This window comes from Canis lupus, chromosome 15 (assembly GCF_011100685.1).
Source record: "Canis lupus familiaris isolate Mischka breed German Shepherd chromosome 15, alternate assembly UU_Cfam_GSD_1.0, whole genome shotgun sequence".
NCBI classification, from domain to species: Eukaryota; Metazoa; Chordata; class Mammalia; order Carnivora; family Canidae; genus Canis; species Canis lupus.
In genome coordinates, this window is record NC_049236.1 from 8,837,524 (window position 1) to 8,850,169 (window position 12,646).

Sequence of the window (12,646 nt, forward strand, 5' to 3'; positions counted from 1 at the left end):
TGCTAATAGTAATATTAGGACTGAGAACTGAACATTGGATTTAGCAATTTGTCCTTAAGCAATGGAGAGAATCATACAAACAAAAATACAATATTTTCATGCCTTTTTGCCATTACTCATCCCACTCCCCTGCCCTTTTCTCCCCCTTCCTTATCCTTATGGCAGGCTCCCATCCTGCTTCCAGGCTTTATCAGTCAGTCTCAATAGGAAACAGATGACACACTCAGATTAGGACAATTAGACAAAGGTTTATTTACAAAGGGACTAATTTCAAACCTGTGGTGGGGGATAGAGGAAAACAAAGGGAGACAGTTCAAGAGCGGAATGGTAGCTGTTAATGCCCTTTGACCTGAAAGCGTGGGGATAGGGAAGAGGAGTTTCAGAAACTAGAGGAGTCCAGTTCATCAAACCAATGTGAAAGGGACAGTTACCTTCAAAGAAGGTTCACAGCCAGCTCAAGGGGAAACTTGGAGGAAATAGCCAGGGAATTAATTACCCTCACATTCCTCCCTCTCACCAGTCCCCTGCAAGGGTGTTGGCCCATACCTAAGCGGAAGCCAGGGAGCGAAGGAACCAATTAACTTAGTCTACACAGGTTCACTGTACCGGGCAGTGAGAGGACAGTAGATCCAAAAAGCCAGACAATCCAAAAAACAACAAAGAGCAAAACAGAAGTATCCAGCACACAATCCCAAATCCAAAAACAACTTCTAAGGCTTTTCTCAACATCTTTTATTTTTGAGTAATCGTTACACCTAGTGTGGGTCTCAAACCCACAACCCTGAAGATCAGGAGTCGCACGCTCCACCAGCTGAGCCAGCCAGCACCCCTCCCAACAGTTTTAGGTAGCGAGGTGTGTCTATTCTAAGCTTCCCTTTAACCTAGTGCTTATGCTCTATTGCAATGATCCTCAATTCTGGCTGCACCTTAGAATCATCTGGGGAGATTTTTAAAAATACTGACATCCAGTCCCATTCCAGACCAGTTGAATCAGAAAGTCTGGAAATAGGTCCTCAACATTAGTGCTTTCTAAAAATCCTCCTAAGGTGCAACCAGGACTGAGAACCACTGCTGTGATATCATTGCCTACCTACCTGTGTTTCCTTGAGGACTGTCTGGGCGCTTGGAGGGTAAGATCATGTCTTTAACACGCAGCATGGAACTTGATACATGGCAAGTGCTCAGGACGTAAAAGTTCCCATTACAGAGTATGATGACTTCACATTTTGTGTAATTTTGTTAGGATTGTGGTATATTTGTCACCTAGGGCATTGTTTTCTAACTGCAAATTGCAACCCATTAGTAGGTCGTAGGATCAATTTAGTGTCTCAGACCAGTATGGGGGGGAAAAATTGAATAGAAAAATATCAGTGTAGGTCTCAAATAGTAAGAGTTGGGGTAGTGAAAGAGGTATGAGTGATCCAGATTGCAACACAAACTATGTTTCTACTGTAGCTTGCATTCACAATGCTGGAACTCCACTGCTCTAGGACAGTTACCAAACTCTGTGCTTCTGTTTCCCTATCTTTTAAAATGAGGATAATAATAGTACTTCCTACCTCATGGGGTTGTAATGAAGATTAAATGAAGTAATACACATCAAGTGCTTGGTGTCTAGCACAGAGTAAATAATCAACAGTAGCTGTTTTATTGTTCAACAAAAAAACGCTTTTTAAAAACAGAGTATAAAACTTATTTATCCTGCAATTATTGCTGTATAGTATTAGGTATACAGATAGATACGGGGTTTTGTCTTAGATCAGTTATTATTTGTAAATGCTATGGCAATAAATAACCTTTTACAAACAGGAAGTTATGTACCCAACCTCTTTCCTTTTCTCGAGGTCAGGAATGTTGTGGGGCCTGATTCGGGTGGTGGAGGTGCTGCCTTAGATTCTATCTGAGGCTATGTCCTATTAATATCTTTACTGCTTCTGACCGGTGCCCGCAGGCTGTCTCTGCACCTGCTCTTGGAAAATTAACACAGCTCTGTTTAGAGGCCCTGGGAGGAGGACTCAGCAGGGCTTACTTATTTAAGTATCCAAAGCACTTAGCACCATGCCTGGTACGCAATAAATGTGGGCTAACCTATTGATAACTGTTGTGTGACATTGACCAAGTCATACACTCCAGACCTGAGTTTCTTGGGTATAAAATAAGGGAGAGGGATGCCCGGGTGGCTCAGCAGTTGAGCGTCTGCCTTTGGCTCAGGGCCTGATCCCAGAGTCCTAGGATCGAGTCCCACATCAGGCTCCCTGCATGGAGCCTGCTTCTCCCTCCGCCTGTGTCTCTGCCTCTCTCTCTGTGTGTGTCTCTCTCTGTGTCTCTCATGAATAAATGAATAAAATCTTTAAAAAAAAATAAGGGAGATTGCATGGAAATTAGAGGTAAAAGAAACCTCTGATTTTACAAGTGAGGTATCCAAGATTGAATTAGGGGTAGGCACTTGCCTAAGTTCACACAACGTTAATAGAGAGGCAGATACAGTTGAAGGCTCTCCGCTCCACAGTAGAGCATTTTCTATGGCATTGTATTGTCAATCCAATTCTAAAATCCTGGCAAGCAGTTAGAAACAACGGACTAAAGATCACATAGCAGCAGAGATAGATCTTGAAAAATATAATGTGTTGTACATAATCCAGTGCCATTTACATAAATATGAAATAGGTGCACACAATATGAAAATGCAGGGATGCTTGGGTGGCTCAGCGGTTAAGTGTCTGCCTTCAGCCCGGGGTGTGATCCTGGAGACCTGGGATCGAGTCCCACATCAGGCTCCCTGCGTGGAGCCTGCTTCTCCCTCTGCCTGTGTCTCTGCCTCTCTCTGTGTGTTTCTCATGAGTAAATAAATAAAATCTTAAAAAAAAAAAGAAAATGCACATTTTGCAATAAAAACAGTTGTACAAACAACACACTAAAGAGTTACTTGCAGGGGTAGGGAGAGGAAAGAAGGTAAAAGAAAATAAAGAGGAGCACTGGCTGGCTCAGTCCATAGAGTCTGTAACTCAGTCTTGGGGTTATGAGTTTCAGCCCCATGGAGGGTACAGAGATTACTTTAAAAAAGAGAGAGAGAGAGAGAGAGAATGAATGAACGAATGAATAAATAAAACAAGACTTCCAGGCCAAATAAGACAACTAAGTAACATGTTTAACACAACTCTCGCACTTAAAGTTTAAAAACAAAATAAAATACTATAATCTCTGCCTTCTTGGGGTTTTATTTCTAGCAGTATATGCAAAATGCAAAGCAGTTAGGTTGTCATGGATTTCTAAAGATCCTCCCCTCCTCTCCTTAGCGTCTGTCCTCAATTAGGCCTCAGTTTCTCTCACATGGACTCCTGGGGCAGCTTTCTCTTTGGTCTCCCTGCCTCCACTCTTGCCCCATCCAATGCAATGCAATGTCCCACAGAGACACAAGAATAATCTTTCTCACACAAAAAACTGATCATGGTTCTTTCTCTTTTGTTTAAATACCCTTCAGTGACTTAGCCTGTGAGCAAATGATGTCTTTTTCTATCTGGCTTCTTTCACTCATCATAGGTCATTTGCTTCTTTCCCCCTTTTTTTTTTTTTTTTTCATCATAGGTCATTTGGTTACCCATTCTGCTACATTATGAGTTTTTTGAAGAAAGAAACAGTGTTTTATTAATCGTTAAACCCCCAATACCTAGCCCAGGGCCTGGCACTTGGTGGGAGCCCAGTGATTATTTGAGGAATGAACGGATGCATGATTCCCCTGAGACTTTGTAATTAAACTGGTCATTTCCCCATCGTCAGTGGGGCCCCAGCTTCAGATCCCTGGGTGATGCAGGTGAGTTGCTAGGCAACAGCATGAGGTTGGCTCTGGGGTCACAGTGGAGAGTGTGCTATGGGGGCTGAGGCTGAGGTAATTGGAAACACTTCTATTCAGCAGCCTCTGAACTGCCTCTGGTTTCGCCCCTCCGCCCCATCCCCCACACAGCTGCAAGACAGATCTTTTCTAAAACAGGCATAGACCATAGCACTCCCCTATTCCAAAACCTTTGGGCTCTCATTTGAGGAAACTAAGGTTCAGAGCTTTGAAATAACTTGCCCAATGTCCATATAACAAGTAAAACGCAGAGCTAAACCCAGGTTTTTCTTATTCCAAAACCCAAGCCCTTTCCACTATTTTGATTTTGGATGAGTTGAATTTGAGGTACCCATAGATCATCCAGTGGAGAGACCCAGGAGTCCATGGTGGCCTTGCTGCCCCTCCCATCAATGCCTCCCATGGAATAGGAGCTTCAGCAACAAACAAATAATTTAAGGCCAGGAGATCGTTCCCCTTAAGAGGAGGGATAATCTTGAAGGTTCTGTACAATTTGGTATCTAGAGTTCCAGTTAGTGGACTTTGATCCAGAGAGAAGCAACATCAGGCCCCCAGAGCCCGTTTGCCTGACCTCATTGATTCCAGAAAGGCACAAGAGAGTGGTAAGCACTTGGCTAAGACTGGAAAAACAGAGGAGAGTTGTCGGGAAATGTTCCTAGGACAAAAGGACTTTTTGAACAATGAGTAGAAGACTAGGGAGAAATAAGGGGAATGTGATAGAGACAGTTCATAGGTCTGGATGTGTGAATTAGGAGAGATATAATAATCTAGTTGATGCCTACTTTCTTGGGTAAAATTATAGTTCTTTAAAGTATTCATTCGCATGCTCATGCCGCAAATATTTTTGGTTGAGCCGCATACCCTAACCTCAACCACACCGAACACTGTTAGTTCCAAAAGCTCTATCCCTCTCCAAGATTTGCACGCACACATAGTTCTATAGGAAACTATGGCAGTAAGTCTTAGTCTGGATGTAGGAAGGAAAAGGGGTGTGTGAAGGACGACTTCCAGGAGGAAGTGTCACCCAAATAGACACCAGAAAGATGTGGGGACTTAGCCAGTTCAGGGGGGAGGAGCAGGGAACTGGTCTGGCAGCGGAATAATGTGTGTAAAAGTTCAGAGGCAAGACAGCGTGGTGCATTTGGACAACTGGACAAAGCTTCTCATGGCAAATTCCTATACATTCTTTTTTTCCACTCAAACATGTCCCCTGTCCCTGTGGAGCTGTTCCCAGTTATCCCAGGGAGACTTGGAGCCTTTGCTATTTCCCAAAGCCTTATGTCTTTTCTTAAAAGATTCATTACATTATATTGTCATTTATCTGGATTGTAAAATTTTGTCTGTTCTCCTAAAGACCATTAAGTACTTAAAGGCAGGAAACTGATTCTGCTTTATGACAACAACAAACAGTGGCATTAGTAAGTGTTGTTGAATGAATGACTGAATGAATTAAACTCTTTATATGTCTTCTCCACTGAAATATGAGTTTCTCAGGGCCCAGGATCCTATCTAACTCATCTCTAAGAACTCTCTGGCTTTTGAGTTTATTGGAGAGTGCACAGGCTTCCGAGCACAGACAAAGGGCAACGTCAGTTGAGTTAGGTGTTAGCCATGGGACCTTAGCCTTCCTTGGTTTAGTTTCCCAATGGTCAAGGAAAGCAATCATTCCATTTTTACAGGGCTTCTGTGAAGGTTGAATGAAAAGATGTATGTGATGTGCTTTGCACAATGCTCAGCACATAGTAAATGCTGGTTGAATGAACGGGCAGATAGGCGGTATGGCAGTGGTTGAAGAGAAGACATAGGAAAAGACAAACAGGGAAAAGATGATTCCCTTCCAACCTTAGATGAGAGACGATTATTTCCCCCTCATCACTGAGAGATGACTAAAGCACTGTGCCTCCAACTCAAGAACTCCAAATTCCAATTTACGACCCTCTAACTCAATGTTTCATGCTCAGCCCCCCTTAGACTTTCCCACTTTGCCCACTCTTTTCATGCTCTTGTATTATCTGTGAGTTCATCTCCCCACATTGAAAAATCCTGGAGAAGAGGGATCAGGATAGATTAATGCCTGGCACTTGAGGAATGGCTCTCATTAATCACATGTGAAGTAGAAATATAAAAGACAATGAGGCAACCTACTGGGATGCCTGGGTGGCTCAGTAGGTTAAGTGGCAAGCTCTTGGTTTCAGCTCAGGTCATGATCTCAGGGTCATGGGATCGAGCCCTTAGTTGGCAAACTCTGCACTCAGTGGGAAATCTGCTTTTTCCTCTCCCTCTGCCTTTTCCCCTGCTCGTTCTCTCTCTGTCTCTCTGTCTCTCTCTCTCAAATAAATAAGTAAATCTTTTTAAAAAAGCCAACCTACTGAATGGGAGAAGATATTTGCAAATTATATATCTGATGAGGGGAAGAACTCATAAAGAACTTCTACAACTCAACACCAAAAATAACTGAATAATCTGATTAAAAAATAGTCATTTTTCCAAAGAAGATATACAAATGGCCAACAAACATAAGACCTTCAGCATCACTAATCATTAGGGAAATGTAAATCAAAACCACAATGAAGGGACGCCTGGGTGGGTCCCCGCAGGGAGCCTGCTTCCCCTCTGCCTATGTCTCTGCCTCTTTCTGTGTGTCTCTCATGAATAAGTAAATAAAATCTTAAAAAAAAAAAAAAGGCAAGAAAACCCCCCCACAATGCTACACCTATCAGAATGCTAGGTATCAAAAAGACAATAAATAATATGTGTTGGTGAGGATGTGGAGAAAAAGGAACACTTGTGCACTGTTGGTAGGAATGTTAATTGGTACAACCACTGTGGAAAACAGTATGGAGGTTCCTCAAAAAATTAAAAATAAAGGCGCCTGAGTGGCTCAGTCGGTTAACAGCCTTCAGCTCAGGTCATGGTCCTGGGGGCCTAGGATGGAGCCCTGCATTGGGCTCCTTGCTCAGCTGGGAGTCTGCTTCTCCAGTTCCCTCTCCCTGGGCCTGCCGTGCTCTCTTTCTCTGTCAAATAAATAAATAAAATCTTCTAAAAATTTAAAAATAGAAATACCCTATGATCCAGTAATTTCACTACTGGATATTTACCCAAAGAAAATGAAAACACTAATTTGAAAAGTTGTATGTATCCCGGTGTTAACTGTATCATTATTTACAATAGCTAAGATATAGAAGAAACCTAGGTGTCCATCAACAGATGAATGGATAAATATGTGGTATATGTATGGAATATCATTCAGCCATTAAAAAATGATATCTTGCCATGTGTGACAACATGGATGGATTTCAAAAGTATTATGCTAAGTGAAATACGTCAAAGACAAATACCATATAGTTTTACTTACATGTAGAATCTAAAAAAACAAAACAAATGAACAAACAAAAAAGCAGAAAAAACCTGCTAAATACAGAGAACAAACTGGCAATTGCCAGAGGCGAGGGGAGTAAAGGATGAACAAAATGGATAGAGAAGTGTGGGAGGAACAGGCTTGGAACAGTTTGGAATGAATAAGTCACAAAGGTGAAAGGTGACAGCATAGGGAATATAGTGAATAGGATTGTCCTAGTGTATGGTGACAGATGGAAGCTCCACTTGTGAGCATAGTGTAACCTAGGGAGTTGTCAAATCCCTATGTTCTACACCTGAAACTAATGTAACATTGTATGTCAACTATACTTCAATTTCAAAAGATAATAAAAGGAGCAGATATTAAACAAACAAACAAACATGAGTCTGAATAGTACATTCGGGGTGATTATGGACTCTAATTTAACTCAGACATCTTGTTGTTTTTTTTTTTTTTTTTTTAACTCAGACATCTTGTTAAAAAAAAAATTCTTCCTTGGTAGCAATTTTCTGTTTGGGGCCAGTGACTTGGTTTATTGAAAAGACCTTAAAGTGTTGTTGATCTGAGCCAAAGAAGGTTCAGAAATCCTTTTCTTGGCAGGGACTCAATCCTTTCTATTATGTCCACTTCTCTACACAAAAAAAGGATTATAAAAAATCTTTCAAAATTGATTCTCTTGTAAACACTCAAAGAAAGAATGTCTATCCTGTGGCTGGGGTAATTGACTCTAAGAATAAAGTGGAGGTCTGGGGAGGGGGCTGGGAGAAGGAAAAAAAAAAGGTATTTTAATTGTAAAGACATAAAATGTCTGAATCTTCCCTCCCAAAGTATTTAGCGTAATTGGCAACAATTTCTCCCTCCCCCACTCTCTGATTGAGAGACAGCTCACTTCCTATTAGAAGAAAACCAGATCACTAACCTAGGAACCTGAGTCTTGGAAAGTTTATTTTACTAGAGCATGCTTCCAGAGGGAGCAGAGAGCAGGAAGCCTGCATTTTCTCTCTGTTTCAGTCCACCTGGTACCTGGACTTACCACCATGCTTGTGATTGGCCTCAGCTTCTCCCCCCTTCCTCTTGGGACACTTTGCAGCCTTAGAAATATTTGGGCAGATGCTTCCTGTGGAAAATATTTCACAGGGCTGCCCTCTGTTATATGAATTTCTGGTAGAAGTATTGAAGGTTTGAGGCTAGGCTCCATATTGAGATACTAGGAGGTATATTGTGCTTATAAGGGATCTGTTATTTATTTATTCATTCATTCATTCATTCATTCATTCATTCATTCATTTATTTATGATAGACATAGAGACAGAGAGGCAGAGACACACACAGAGGGAGAAGCAGGCTCCATGCAGGGAGCCTGACGCAGGACTCGATCCTGTGACTACAGGATCGCGCCCTGGGCGGAAGGCAGGCGCTAAACCGCTGAGCCACCCAGGGATCCCGGGATATGTTATATTATTAGAAAATTCCTCAGAAATTTCTTTGCCTTGTCAAAAATTAAAACTTTTTTTTTAAAGATCTTATCTATTTGTTTGAGAAAGAGCATGAGTGGAGAGAGGGGCAGAGGGAGATGGAGAGTAGACTCGTTGCTGAGCAGGGATCCTAACAGGGAGCTCTATCCCAGGGCCCCAAGATCATGACCTGAGCTTAAGGCAGACGCCCAGCCAACTGAACTACCCAGGCACCCCTAAAACCTCTTCTTTTCTTCAGCAAGCAAACTTTGAAATTTGTTAAATTCCTGGCCATACCAGCCCGGGTGGCTCAGCCGTTTAGAGCCGCCTTCAGCCCAGGGCCTGATCCTGGAGACCCGGGATTGAGTCCCACGTGGGGTTCCCTGCATGGAGCCTGCTTCTCCCTTGGCCTGTGTCTCTGCCTCTCTCTCTAGGTCTCTCATGAATAAATAAATAAAATTCCTGGCCATACCACATATTAACTATATAGTTGGAAAGGTTGCCTACCACCTCTGAAACTCAATTTTTTTCTGAAAAATTTTCTTTGGGAAATAACAGTCCCCATTTCCGTTCCTACCTCCATCGATTGTTATGAGGTAGGGAGAAAAGATCAGTGCAAATCTCCACAAGAGTAATCGCTTATAAATTATAACTATTATCAGTGTTATACCCTGGAACCAAAGGGTCAGTTCTGCTAGTTTTTGAGCCAGTCCCACGTGACCAGTGTAGAGGTAGACTGCTATACCTCTGTAGCAGGTGGGACCAAGAATTAGGCCTGGTTTGGGATAGGCCAGACTGATTCTGTTTGTGCGATTGGTCTTCAGCTGCGGTTCTCCTATTTAATACACCTGTTGCATGGTTTTCAGCCTGCGTACACTGTGATGATGGCTATGATAGAGGAAAGCAGAAGAGGCGGTGGGATTACAGAGAAGAGGAACTGGCTAGTATAAAAGAATCAGGAGAAACCACAGAAAAATATTCTGGGAAAGATGATGTCTGAGGCCTGAAGGACAAAGGGGTTTCAGCTAGCTAAGAATTACACACTCCCTCTTACCGTCCCAGGCACCTGTTTGCAAAGCTTCAGAAATGAGGTGCCTTGCTTGGTGCCTGGCATCCAATCCAAAATCATGGACACCATTGCCTAGGTATCTCAGCTTTTTGATCTGAGAACAGAGACAGAATATGAGTACTAAATATATTCTCTCCTTCATTAATATTCCTAATCTTTTTTGGAAGTTTCTAAACTTCCCAGCCCTGTGCTAGGCAGAAGTAGGAGATAAAAAAGGGGAAGCCATGATCTGTGCTCTTAAAGACCTTGTAATCTGGTTGTGGTAAGAACTAGGCCTGCAGTACGGCTAATGATGTGTTCCTCGGGAAAGGCAGCTGTCCACTCAGACTTACCCCTCACAGGCTGGCATTACCATGGTCCAGTATCCTGACAGTCTCAGAACTCTGGTTATGTGGCACATGAAGAATGGAGATGTCTCTCAGGTTAGAGACATATCCTCAAACTCACATTAACAAAGCTCAGTGTAACATGCATAAACCCGAAGTCCATTTATTAATCTACATAAAGAAATTATTTGCAAAGACACTTTTATTTGCAAAGCAGACCAGAACACTTACATCAAAAGACCAGGGCTCTTTCTCTTTCCCTCCAAGCTTGTTACAAGGGAAGCCAAGTATCAGAGCCCAGTAGCCCAACAGGCCTGGAATTAGACCAAAAGATGTAACTGTACTCACTTCAACTGTTTCTCAGCCCTGATTGCACATCACAATCACTGGGAGAGATTTAAGCACTTATGCCTGGGACCTACTGAGATTCTGATTCAGTTGGTCCACGGTAAAGCCCAAATAGGAATCTTAATTAATTAATTAATTAATTTTGTTTTGGAATCTTATTTATAAGTTTCTAAGGTGAGTCTTTTTTTTTTTTTTTAAGGCTTTGAGAGAGAGAGAGAGAGAGAGAGTGAGAGAGAGCATGGGAGCACCTGAGTGGCAGGGAGGGGCTTTGAGAGGGGCAGGGGGAGAAGAAAAAGCAGACTTCCCATAAGCAGGGACCCTGACACCTGCCTGGATGTCTGACGGGGGGATCATGACCTGAGCTGAAGACAGACACTTAACCAACTGAGCTACCCAGGTGCCCCTGCTAAGGCAAGTCTAATACATGGCAGAGGGCGGCTTTCTAGGTCTTGTCAAGGAAATCATGACATGTATGTTGCTTGGCTAAGACTTCTTAGCTAAGGACAGTGACTTTCCTTTTTCAAGGTTCCATGGTTGACCATCCTCCCTTTCAATTCACACAGATGTTCTCCAATCAGGAGATATTATAATTGATATGGTTTCCCATTATTATGTTGCAGTAAGTTTCTAGGCCTGCAGCTTTGAGAATACTCCCAGGACATCTTGATTGAAGTTCTAAGTGTGTTCCCAAACTTTTCAGTTTTACACATGGGTTCTAAGTTTCTTATATATGGCCAATTTCTTTTGTGAAGAGTGGATTTTATTTCAGGGGAAATCTTAGTTCCATGCTTTTTTGGGGGGGGTGTCCTACTGTTTATCATCAAATCCAGAGAATAATCCAAGGTTGTGGAAATTCAAAGAGAAAGTTTAATTATGAGTTAACTCTATATGGACACAACAATGGTTCAATGGAAAGAATCAGAGTGGTTTGAGTACACATCTTGATTTTGACCTTTTCAGTTTGGGCAAAAGGCTTTATCATCCTGAGCTTCATCTGTAAATTAGGGATTATCATGCCCAGCTTTTATCCTTGTGATGAGTAATAAAGATACTGTATGAAAACTCTTTGGCATAGCATAGGCCCTCAATAATATAACCATTACCACTGGTACTATTGAGAGAATGTGTCTCTCAAAAGTTAGGGATTATTTTTTCAGAACCAAACCCCCTCTCTCTTTACTTTTTTTAGAGTAGAAATTTATCATGCTTTAGAAATAACAGTATAAAATATAATGATACATGCTCATAAAAAACTCAAGTAGTACAGTAAAAACACAAGGAAGAAAGAAAGATCACCCTTAATTCTAACACTTAAAATAATATCTTTAATGTATGGTAAAAATCATTCTGGACATCTGTATATGTATGTACAAAGCATAATCAACACATGAAATAATTCTAAAGGGCTCATATGTGCAAAATATTTCAAATAAACGATTTAATAAAAAGATCTTATTGAATTTAACTTAGAAAATAAAACAAAAGACGTCAATAAATGATAGCTATAGAAAGATTATGAAAATAATTGGAGTCATCATCTTTTAAACTATTAATTTTTAAAATATTTTTAGGGATCCCTGGGTGGCGCAGCGGTTTGGCGCCTGCCTTTGGCCCAGGGCTTGATCCTGGAGACCCGGAATTGAACCCACGTCGGGCTCCCGGTGCATGGAGCCTGCTTCTCCCTCTGCCTGTGTCTCTGCCTCTCTCTCTCACTGTGTGCCTATCATAAATAAATAATAAAAAAAAATAAAATATTTTTAAAGATTTATTTATTATTTATTTATTTATTTATTTATTTATTTATTTATTTGAAGGAGAGAGAGCAGGAGCATGGGGAGGGGCAGAGGGAGAAGGAGAAAGGATCGCAATGTACTCCATGCTGAATGTGGAGCCTGAAATGTTGAGCTCAATTTCAAGACCCTGAGATCATGACCTGAACTGAAATCAAGAGTCAGACACTTACCGGACAGAGCTACCTGCGTGCCTCTAAATTATGCATTTTAGTATTAGACAATATTGACTGATTATTGTCTGTCATGGTGGGGTGATTTACATTTCCCTAATCTCTCTCATACTGCCTAATTTTTGTTGCTCTTTTTTTTTTCTAAGATTCATAATGTTTACATTTTATTTTGTAACTATAATTCCTCTATCTGTTCAGGCTTAGTTCTAGATTTAAATAGATTCCATTTTCATCATCAGTACTTTATGATAGTTTCTTTTTTTTTAATTTACATTCAT